Below are 12,698 nucleotides of genomic sequence, written 5' to 3' on the forward strand. Positions count from 1 at the left end.
TTTTTTTTTTTACAATTGGGCCAATTGACTCATCTACTTTGTAGTAAAGTACTACTTGTTAAGGGCATTGATGGAGAAGAGAGAGGATATCTGATAATGCATATGGCATGTCTTTATACCTTAAATTGAACTTTATAAATTGGAAATTATTTTTGTTTTCCCTTCAGGTACCCTTACTCTTTATGACTTATTACATATGAAAAACAAACCTATCATATAGAAATATTGGGAAATAAAACCATGAGTATTACTTATAGTTTATACTGGACATTTTCATTAGGACTTAGTTGTCCTAGTCTTTTTGCAACAGCTAGTGATTTTACTAGTTTAGTGGAAGATGTTCATATCTGAACCTGAGGTTGCCTGTGGTTACTTATTGTGGTATCCATAACAAATACACAATGAACAAATTATAGCTCTATTCAAGGATGATACATTTATTCTTCAAATGAAGAAAAAATATTAAAAATTCTTCAAGAAGAGATCATTCTTATACAGTGCCACTATATGTTAGGCACTGTTTTAAAATCTCCATATGTATTAAATCATTTACTGACTGTAAAAATCCTATGAGGCAGGGACTCTTACCATCAGCATTTAGGCATGAGGCAACTCCACCACAGGAAGTTACAAAACCTGTCTAAGGATGTCTGGGCAGTATATTGTAGTCTGGAAATTCAACATGATGGTCTTGCTTTGGTGTATCATCCTTGTGTAGGTGCCATGCTAATCTTCTCTGTGTCATTTCAATTTTAGTATATGTATTGCCAAAGCGAGCATAGCAGTTTTGTTTTATAATACTCCCTCTCAACTCTCACCAGTTGGTATCTTTCTTTAATGGAAGAAGATCCATTCAGGGAAAGTAAACCGTCACATTACTGAGTAGGTCTTGGGCCAAATTCTTATCAGTGATATTTTCTTGAGCGGCAATGTCAAAGAATTGAAACCTTATGCATGTGTTAGAAATGGATAAAATTGAACAGTAGTTCTTATAACCAGGAATATGTCACTGCACAGGTTAAGTGATATTTTAATCACTTTTTCTTTTCAATTTAAACACCTATAGGATAGAACTAAGGAATGAATTTGAAGGAGTTGCTGGTTTGACCTAAACGTATGTTAATGAAATCAAACATAAAACTGATTCTTACTAGAGTGTTTAACTATCTTCTAAATAATGGGAAATTTGGCAAAGGAAAATGTCCATATATCTACCTATCTATCGTCTATCTATCTTTCCATCATCTATATTTTTTCCACATACATTTCTTAAAATATTAAAATAAAGTCTGAGTATAAAGACTATTTGCAGGTATTTGGGCATTTTATTTTTGAAGAATAAAATTCCAATAATTCCCTAGAGTTGTTTCTCAAGTTTAAAATGTCTGTAAAGAGCAGAAAGCATATAAACTTCATTCTGTAAGATTTTCTTCCTGTCAAGATGATTTGTTTTGAGAAGCATCTGAGGGTCTATAAGGCCACCCACCATTTTAATAACTCTGATTGTTCTGTGTATCATCAAGTCACTGCGTCCAATCTGGACAGTTTCATTTTATATAACTATAAATTTTACTCTCTAACTGTCATTATTATAAATTGATCTCAATAAGAAAATGTTCATCATCGTTACAGGATGGGGGAAAAAAGCTCAACACAGCATATATTTCAATCTTCCAACAATATAATCACATACTTCTAAGTATACAGCTCTATGTATGATTCAAAGTATAGAGTTTCTAAATACTATTTTGGCCTTTTATATTTCCCATTTTATTTCTTGCTGTCAATATAAATTTAATATCTACTAAGCAAAGGGTCTTAACTTTTGTTAAGGATGTTTTTGAAGGTATTGTCATTTGTAATTTCTTTTCTATGAAATATTTCAGTGTTCAGAATTTAATTCTAGGGTGAAGTGTCAAATATGAGGTTGCTGGCTACATAAATACTAACCCCCTACCCCCAATTCAATTTCAAGGAGCAATTCAGGTGAGAGTAAATAAATAAATAAAAGGTTTGGTTAATGTTGGACGTTTGCTTGGTACCGTGTCATTCAAAACTCCTTCCATTTAAAAACAAAATTTGCATTGACATATGAATGATGTATAATGCAGCATAATTACTTACGGGGTCTTTGAAAAGAGAAGCCCCCTTTTTTCCAAGTGATTTAACTTTGAAAAGGAATTACTTCACATGCCCAACAAATACTATTAAAAAGCATTTTATGAGGTTCTTTCCCTGCATATTTCTACACATGGACAGACTATTGTGTGTTCTAAAACCTGTATTTACATGACACACTTTTATGGTCCAATGGGCAAACACTACTTAGTCCTAAAATAACATCACAGTAATGACTACAGTCAAGACAGCAAGAACACTCCACCATTATTATCCATATCAGACTCCACCAGATGGGGTATCTGTGGTGGAGTGCTGACAGTGGCGAACACTGAACAACTCTTTCTGGTATTTTTGTGTACTCTTAGGCACAGCGATTTTACATTTAAAATAAGCAGTGCATCAATTCTTCCATTTTAAAGAAATATGTTGTATCACATATTCTTTGCTTCATTTGAATCTAGTGGAGAAAGAAATGACATGGAAAATTGAAGATGACTTACATTAAGTGGGATTTAACCAAATTTCACTGGGTATAAGGCAAGTTTCCAACCTCAGGAGTATTGATCTTTTTGTGTTGGGTCATTCTTTGTGTGGGGACTGTCCTGTGCATTATAGGATGTTTAATAGTATCGTTGACCTCTATTGACTAGAAGCCAGTACCCAGAGAGTTGTGACAACCAACAATGTCTCTTCATAAGGAATGAACTCATGAACATGCACGTACTCTCTGAACAGATTAAATTATATGGCTTGGCTTTGTCAATATCAGAGTTGTATCAGTCTCCAGATGTACATTCTTTCTCAAAGTATACTTTATTTATGTTTATTCATTTGTTTGTTTTACCTTCAGTCATGGCTAGAGTATGTAAGCATTTTGCATCTGCAATATTATTTCACACATTTTTTATTGATAGCAAGAAAATAAAATGGGAACTATCGAGTCTTATATACAAAGGGACATATTTAAGAGAAAAGCCTCAGTGTTTATTGAGGAGGGGAATTGGCTCCTACAAGTCCCCACTGGGTTCCAGGCTCCTGGAGGCCTGCACCTCTAGGCTAATTCTTGTCCAGTGTTCAGGAAAATATTTAAACTGTGGAGTATTTCATTACAAAAGCTGCTCCCTCCTAAAATCAGTGAAATTTTCATTTACAGTTCTCATCTTCTTATGCTTTTGGAATAAAGGCACTGCTTCCAAGAAATCAGGTAGTTGGAAGGAAGAATGAGACAAGATTATTTACCACATCACTGATTATAAACATGACTTGAATTGTAAAAATAAACAGAAAAGAAGTCAGGATCTTTGCTTCTGCTTCATTTTGAATGTCCACCACTGGGTCTAATTATCATGCTAGAACTGTCAATTCTGTCATTGGGTATAGTCAGGGATTCATTGTTTTAGTTAATCAAAAATTGTGCTTTGCAGAGAGTAACCATATATACATGAATTCTCAATTTTCAAATTACTAGCATATAATAAAAGTGTACTTATTACTACATTTTTCTCATATTAGTTCTTTCTTTGATAATTTAAAAAGGCTTTCAGGATATTTTGTTTGCTTTAGGGTTATCACTATAAAGCTAAGTTATTATTCTGTAGCTATGAAGAAGTGCCTTCCGATATGGACCTCTGGATGATATAATGCCAGAAAAAATAACTTAAAATTCAGTATTGGCATTGAAATATTGGCAAGCACTCAATAAATGCAATGGCAAAAATAATAGTCTATATTATACATACATTGCATTATTTTTAATGCACAATATCTAATGTTAGAAATATTCAATGAAGAGTGAAAAAGACAAAAGTTTCTCTCATAATCATAAGTTCCTAATAAGTGACCACTATTATGGGTTAGTTTGCTCAATACTATATAGCACATAATAGAGAAAATTAATGTGGTTATATTTCAGAAAATACGTGTTTAACAGTATATTTTTAATATTGCACTGATTTTCGGAATATATGCAATTTTTCCTTAAATAAAATTATTTAATATGACAAATGCTGACTTGTCATTTTATATTTCTCCAGACCTCAGTAATCCAAAATAATATGACCTATTTATTTAGGATTATCAGGTCTTCTCAGAAACTGTAGTGTAAAAAATATAGTCGAAAGCCTTGACAGGTTAGGAGAGAGAATAGGATCTGTGTGGATGAAAAAACACCTTAATTTCTTAATTAAATATACATTTAATATCAAACAGGCTTGGCCAATTTCTATATTTACTTTAATTTTTAATGTCTTTTTCTTTTTCCTTTGTAGTTCTCAAACGCATTTCTCTTATGTACATAGAACAAAAGAAGAAATATTCTTTTTAGTAGTTAGTTTTCTTTTTCTTTTTAGTAGTTAATTTTTACAATTTCATCAGCTGGGTAGCAGAGGGCCAGTTGCTTAGTGGATAAAGTGTTGGCTTTATATTCTAAAGGACAACTTCAAATCCCGTTAAGGTTATATTTTTATTAAAATTTCCATTAATTTTTCCCATCAATGTGATTATAGATTATAGATTAATATTAATTAATTCTTACCATTTTTTGAAGAAATAAATGGAGCCATATCTGATTCAAAGTTAAACAAGACACTATTCAAGCTTTCTTGGTAACCCTTTCCTGGGTTCAGAATTGGTTGGGGAGAAAGGGAATAAGATATCTTTAATGGCATTTTATTGAACTTAGCAATTTAAATGGCCTACCCTGATTTTTGAAGATATCAAATTACCATATGGATGATGTCTTTCTCATAAATTCTGGCTCCTAATGTTTACCACGAAAATGACAAAGGTAATTTTTAATGTTGGATGTAGTACTTATATGTATAAATTGCTGATATTAATGAGAGTTCTGGGATGAGGTCCTTCTGTGCTAAAATTGATACATCAACAAATAGATTCATATTATAGAAACTGACAACAGAAATTACTGACATTGCTTCTCTGGAGTTTTTCTTTATTATTGTAGCAAATGGAAAACATGTCATAGGAAGAGTATAATCTTAATGCTACTGGGGGAAGTCCGGGATATAAAGGTGGGCCACCAGGTATCCTATTTGCATTAAGGCATTCGAAAACTCCTAAGAGAGATGCAAACGGTCACTTTGATGCAGGTAATACAGCTCTAGGTCATTGGAAACAATCCTTTCCAACCCCATGTGTGACAAAGGATTATTACAAGCTTTCAGGAGGGGATATTATTCAAAGTGAAATGCAAACTTACCTTTACAACTCAATTTTAGCAACTAATATGAATATCTCATTCTCTGAAGCACTACAGGACTAATAAGGTTCATACTCAACTCATCTTAATCATTTAACAGTGATGGGAAGTTTGCAGTATTCTAGCTTTCAGAGAGGAATACAGAGCTGCAGTTTTGGACAATAGCACTGTGATATTAAAATTTAAAAGAGAAGTCCAGGGATCATTATTTCTCTTTATCTTGCTTGTCTGTTTTTTGTAACTTGTAATGTGAAGAAAAGTTTTTAATCTCTTTAGAAAAAAGGTTGCAGTAGAAATATATGAAATTGTAATCCTGGACATGAGAAATTTTAAAAAAAAGAAAAAAAAAAGGCTGAAACCCCCCAAACATCAAAATGCATATGTTAATATTTTATGCTATATATTGAGATGCTTTTACAATGAGAAAGCTATTAGACTATTATTTTTACCAACAATATTAAAAGTCAATATTTACCAGACATTTTCTTTGTGTCAAGCACTGGCAAGTTTTAATCTCATGGAACCCTTCCAGCCACCATGTCAGGAAGGTATTATTATTTTTCCCATTAAAAAGATAAGTAAACTGAGGTTTAGGGAGATTAATTAGCAAAGACTAAATACTTAGCAACTCATCAGAACCAGGTAGAGACAATCTTAAAATATTGATGTAGAAATTCTTAAAAAGAGCAACTTTGTTGCAAAGAACAATTGAAAGTAATGTTCTGAGAGTGGAACAAAAAATTAAGACTATATTAATTGTCCCTGTCATGAGTAGGAAGAGGAAGTACACAGTTGTCTCTTAAAGTTGTCTGCAGACAGGATTATTACATTAAGAATAAAATGTTTTAGCAACCCATAGATTGACATCCCCGTGCAAAAGGGTGAAAAAAAAGATCTTCATGCCTAAATCTCCTCAAAAAACACGTGCATTCCATATGGGGCTGGGTGATCCAGAGCAGGGGTTCAGCACTTTTTCTTTAAGATTGGGTTTCATTCTGCTAACAGCATGTTGGCTGAGTGCCCACTAGCAAGCAATTAAGACTTTGTGCTTGCCTGCATTTTAGTAGCTCTCCTCATGAAACATGCAGCCACATGGGAGCAGAAGCTTTGCCAGCATGGGTCACGGTCTGGGAGCAGCATCAGGAGAGCTTCTATACTCAAAGGAGTTATAGCCTTCTGGGAAGTTGAGGAGGGGATGAACGATTGGTTGGCTATGCCTGTGAGAGACGATCAAGAAGGGAATCAGTAACAAATAGGGACTATGGAGAGATATCGAAAGTGGAGTTAGGAGAAGGAAGCAAAATGCTACCAAGGAACCTAAAGGAAAATGAGATAAATCAAAGTCTAAAAATCGAGAAGCAACTGGGTTAAATAAAAAGACAAAAAGTGGATGGCTTATCAGAGTTTCTTACCATTGAACTTGGATCATGTCCCTATTATTTTTTGAAAACAACATAAATGCTGAGCACCTAAGATGTGCCAGGTGGAGGGCTGGGGATGTGAAGGTAAGTGACACATCTTCATGCAGAGATGAATAAGGGAAGACTCTAGGCCTTACGAGACACTCATTTAGACAGTTATAGAAATGGCAATGTATAACCATACTGACCTCCTTTCCCCAGGCTAGCTCTTGTTGTGCCTGCAAAAAAAGCTTTTGACTCGGATTGGAGTTAAGGTGTGCCTAAAAGAATTAGAAAGCATTATGCAAAGATGAAATAAACTCCTTGGGAGTGGGCCAGCTTTTCACATCTGAAAATGCAATAGGCCAAATCAGTGATTCCAGATCTGATTGATTACTCAAGACCTCCTGGGCATGATTTTACAGTATAGATGTCTGTTCCCTGCTCCTGGAAGTTCTGGTTCAATAGGTCTAACCAGATACATCCTCATGATATAAACATTGCCCTGAACAATTTTGAAAAGGAAAAGAGTATTTCCCTCTTCACAATAGACTTTGTTCAGTTACAATTAAAGGAAGAGCTACTGTCTTGCTGACCATATCTGCATATAATCTGGAGAAAATCCAAATGTATAGAAAACTTTCCTTCAAATTACCAATACAGCCCCTTAAACAGGTAATCTCACTGGCATATAGGAAAACAAATTTATGCACATTATTTCCAGGATATATGTGTATGTATGTGTATGTGTGTGTGTGTGTGTGTGTGTATAATTAGTAATTTATACTTACTATTTGGAAAGTTGAACATAAACTAGGTTTATATGCAGTCCTAGTGTTACCACTAACTAGACTCTATGAGCCTCTAGATGACATTCAGAAATTACAACTTCCTGAAAGTCATCGTCTAGATCAAAAAGAATCACATGTATAAAGATCTGATTCATAAGAATTTTCAGATTTAAAATGTTATTTTTTTGGTAAGATCAACCTTATGGAAATGCCTAATATACAAAAAAATTGGAAGGGTTTAGGGAAGGGCAGATGTAAGTGTCCACAGTCATCTCCTCGTCCATCACATTATCTACACTTAAAGCTGCTAACAGGCTGCTCAGAAATGTGACATTCCACAGAACACAGTTGGAAAGAAAAATGTACCCCATTTAAAAATTTATTTCCAAGGGAATCCCCACAAACTGAACATCATAATGGATTCCAGTAGATATGTGAAGTTTGTCCATAACTGGTTATCTAAGTTAAATCTCCCTCATGGCTTAGACCACTTACAGAGCTGTGCACAGGTGGCTGACTCTGCAAGCTCTGAGGTGAGGCCCACAAACTGAGGTAAATGAACAATAAGTCCTCTTTGTTGAACCCAACTAGTTCTGAATCTCTAATCTCCATTTGCTAAATTGCCTTGAGCGAGTTAGTAGAACTTCTTCATCTTCTGACCTTTGCCTGTGAAGTAGGGATAATTTCTGCCTCTCATTCTGATAGAGATTAGTCTTTAACAATGAGACTAACACATGCTGCTCCTTTTCCTACATTTTTGTGAACAGGTCAGGTTAGGAATTTGGGAAATTGCTCTAACTCCTTCAGGCTTATATGGAGCTTATTCTTTTCATTTCTTTATGCAGAATGGATTCCTTGTGGTACGAAAGAATTAATAATCAGCTTCCACAAGCAAGAAATTTTTACTACTTTTACCACAGAACTGAGGAGAATATTTAAATCCCAAGTTTTCAAGTACGTTGGTCGTACCTTAGTGTATAATAATTATTTACTGTGGTCTTGAACTATATTTATGTACTAATGATCACAGTAGGTCAATTTTGTTACAAATCACTGCATTTTCAATATAGTCAAGCAAATACACACTTTCAGCTCGTCAGGTGAATCTGAAGCCTGGCAAAGGGCAAGGGTAAAGCTCTAGGTATAGATTAGTGTGTGTGTAAGTGGATGTGTGTATATGTGTTTATGTGCGTGCATGCATATCCCCTGAGGTGTACAGGAAAAGCAACAGTAATAGAAATAATGACTAAATGCCCCAGAGGTGGGAATCCCATCTCATTTTTGAGATTTCTTTCTTTCGTTTCTTTTCTTTTCTTTTTTTTTTTTTTAATAAACTGGTCCGGGCAAAAGAAAGGAGTGCTTAGCTTGCACAGCTTACTTCGTGTTATTTCCAAAGGAGGTAGTGTGGTGACACATGGTACATATAAAGCTTTTGTATAATGACCTGTTTTTTTCTGATACCTATACGCAATGTAAGTTTAAACTGATGCAATCAAAATAATTATTTATGTTTCTTTCATGTAAGAGCATCACCTGTTTTGAGAAAAGACTCCCTTGAATTCTGCCCCGTTAATGCACTTTACAAGGATTTTGCAAGCATTCAGTGCAGAGAACCCAAACATTTTATTTTGGCAAGGGAAGGTTTATAGAAATATTTGCAATATTTTGTGCTAATCCCTCCGCAAGTCACTTTGGTGTGGCAAATATTTGTTCAAGCAGACTTTACTACAGTTACAGAGTACATCAATCTGTTGTTTTAACCTTTAGAAAATAACCCTGTGTCTTCTTGAAGGAAATAAAGAGTCATTGATGAAACCTTTTAAGTTTTCAACTTCTTTGCAAAAAGGTGCCTGGAAGAGCCATCAGCATGTTATCTCCAGGGACTGGATTAAAGGGAATGAAGTGCATCTCTGCTTACTTTTTTGGCTCATCTCTTTATGGGTATGAGGGGCCTAAAAAGTAAATGGTGGTCAAAAAGAACAAACACATTTATTAAAGCAGTTAGAAAAGACTGTTTTGATATTTGCCAAGTTCCTTCTCAATAACATGTTTGGCAGCTACCAAATGACATGGCCTGCCCAGAGTTGATTTTGATGAAGCCTCTGGGATGTGTTAAAAAGTAAACCAGAGCAAATCACGTACTGGAAAGCATAACTCAATCAAGGAAAAATGTATGATTAAGGGTGACATGGGCAAGGAAAGCTTTGCCAGAGCTCAGGGTAAATATTTGTATCAGTGTGAAGAGAAAGCTCTGGGACGCTGATGTCAACCAGCTGGAATTTTCATTGTTTATAAACTTTTGTTGTTAGAGTTGAATTCTGGCAGAAAAGGTACCAAAGAAAGAGCAGTTTCCCAGCATGAAAGTTTGAATTGTGATAAGGCAGCTTGACCAGATATGAACGCAACGACGCAAAGTTTCAGCCTCTTTTTCCTTCCAGAATTCTCTTGCCAAGAAAGAACCTTCTTGCCTTAATCTCACTTCGACAAAATTCATCAGGATTACCAAAAAGACAAGATTTTGTTTTGTTTTCTGTGTTAAAAGGATTTATGGCTTCCTCTTCTATGATGATCAGAATATGGGTAAGAATCTAAATTCCCCCCCCCAATCTTTTTTTTTTTTTAACAGAAGAATATTGTCCCATAAAGTTAGATATTTTAATGATTGGAAATAAATGGCTTGGGATTGAAAACAATTTTTTTTAATTTAAAGATTTTTATTTATTTATTTGACAGAAGGAGAGATCACAAGTAGGCATAGAGGCAGGCAGAGAGAGAGGGGAAGCAGGCTCCCTGCTGAGCAGAGAGCCTGATGTGGGGCTCGATCCCAGGACCCTGGCTGGGATCATGACCTGAGCTAAAGGCAGAGGCTTAACCCACTGAGACACCTAGGTGCCCCGAAAACAATTTTTTGAATACTCTTCATGAACTTCGTGATGCTGAGTTGTTTATTTTCACCTCATTGTAGGTCATTTCAGTACTTTTAAACTGAAAAATAAGTTAAAGGACTTAGGCACTTTTTTTTTTTTTAAATCACCAACTATTTCTATCAAAAGGAAATCTGTATTTTCTCACTAAACCATGTTTTGTTGTACTTTTTAGAACACTAGAGGTAGCCAAAAGGTATAAATCAAACAATATCGCAAGGGCATGGGCTCATATAAGAATTCACAGTAGTTCAGAACAAATAACTCAACTTTTAGGCAGAGAAACAGAGATTGGTGGAAACTGCCTTTTGCCATTTAGCCCTTCCTCTCTGAAAAATAATCACATAGTTGGCGTTCATGTTGAGATTTCCCATTTTCAAAGATGGACTTCTGCCAGAAAACTTCTCTGGAGTATAGATGTTCTGACAAGTGACTCTTGCTTCTCCTCCAGTGTAGTCTGAAAGCTCCAACCTGAATTACTTTCAATGAGGGATGTGTAGTAAGATTTAATGAGTAAGAAATAAAGAGAATTTCGAATTCCCATCAAGTTATCCTTTCCTTTAATAAGTGCATATTTTAAATATACTTCAATCTCATTGGCTTACAGCATAGCATAATTAAGACTTACCTAAGTACGTTGTTTATGGAAATGTTGCATTAACTAATTTGGGAAGACCAAATATGAGAGACCCTTTACTGCCCCCCTCTATCCCACAGTAAACTGACGCCTGGCCCTGCTGATGCAGAAACAGGACACATCTCAAACATAACCACGTTAGCCAGCTGCACTAAGAATAGAAACCAAGCCCCTGTTAGTGTAATTAGGAAATCTTCTCTTCCAGTCCCTGGACTTTAGAGACCTGAATCACTCCCTAATTCCAATTGAGAATGCTTTTTTTGATAAAGGTCTTTGTAAAGTAAGAAGGGAGCTGAACATGAAAATTTTTCGTTTTAAGTTTCTGAGCGAGCATGTCCCTCTTGTGAAGTAGAATCTCTGGGTCTCACTGGCCTAGAAATCACCCTTCAGAGTGTGGGTCTGTCCAGGGCATTAAGATGATGGTGTGTTTTCAGGGGGTGAAGAAGTGCCAATTACTTCCACCTGAAGTTTGCACATTTCCATCCCATTGCAGCATACTCGCAGCCTATGGAATTCAAAGGAACACATAAAAAATAAACACCATATGCAAAGCTAGAAAATCCTTCCAGGTGGGAGCCCTGGGTTTAGATACACTTTGGTTTTGGTTATATTAAGGCACCCACAGATATAAAAGTAACCAACCTGTCCCTGAGCTATTTCTTCCTTATTCCCTCCCCACCTCTCAATGACAGGACATTCTCTAGGTCATTCTGCGTTGTGGATTGGGACCCTCTGGCATTATATTTTAATTAAATGGTAAGATTATTAATGCGTGAAAATCAGAGGCAGCAAATGTTGAGCTAACCATTTTTCATACATAATGTGTCCATATCAACATTATAACAGCCATACACTAAAGATTGACATGGTCACTTTTTAAAGAAGGAGACTTGATAAATATTTGAGTTAAAGATCCTTGGGATCATGTCGAGGAACTAAGGGGTCAAGCCTAATTTTGGATTTTTTTCCTCTGCTGTGTAGTAATAGAAAACCACTCAACTCCTCTATTTGTAGTTCCACTCTAAAGGTCAGCAGAGGAAATAATTTGTCAGACATTTATGGTAGGTATACTAACATGCTTCGATATTTTGTTCAAAAGAAGATAATTCAGAATAACTTTTTAAAAACTACCCCTGTAGCAGGGTGCCTGGGTGGTGTAGTCAGTTAAGCATCTGACTCTTGGATTTTGCCCGGGTCATGATCTTGGGGTCTTTAGATGGAGCCCTATGTTGGGCTCCATGCTCAGCAGAGAGTAAGTTTGAGATTCTTTCTCCCTCTCCCCTCTACCCCTCCTGCTCATGCTCTCTCTCTCTCTCTCAAATAAATAAATAAATAAATAAATCTTAAAAACAACAACAATAACTATCCCTGCAGCCTAATGTCATTTGCTTTGCTATCTCTTCTTCAATAGAATCCTTCTCCTTATCTTTTGAGAGTTCTCCTTCCCCTCATTTCAACCTTATGTTACTGTGCAAGGTACCGAGTTCATATATATTTTTTTTACCTTTTGCCACATTTTATTGGTCAAATTTAAGGAAATCAGAATCTTTCCTAGGAATTCGAAATCCTAGGAATTTCCTAGGAATAAGAAATCCCAGCTCAGTTTGG

The 12,698-nt window shown here is 35.5% G+C and overlaps 1 non-coding gene across 1 annotated transcript; it reads right to left on the reverse strand.

The window, feature by feature from the left end:
• Positions 1 to 673: 673 nt before the first annotated feature.
• Positions 674 to 778, reverse strand: LOC122903814. The gene has a single exon (XR_006384037.1). It is a non-coding gene; the product is annotated as a U6 spliceosomal RNA (small nuclear RNA).
• Between the last annotated feature and the right edge of the window lie 11,920 nt (positions 779 to 12,698).

The sequence above is a fragment of the Neovison vison genome, chromosome 3 (assembly GCF_020171115.1).
Source record: "Neovison vison isolate M4711 chromosome 3, ASM_NN_V1, whole genome shotgun sequence".
Classification (NCBI taxonomy): domain Eukaryota; kingdom Metazoa; phylum Chordata; class Mammalia; order Carnivora; family Mustelidae; genus Neogale; species Neogale vison.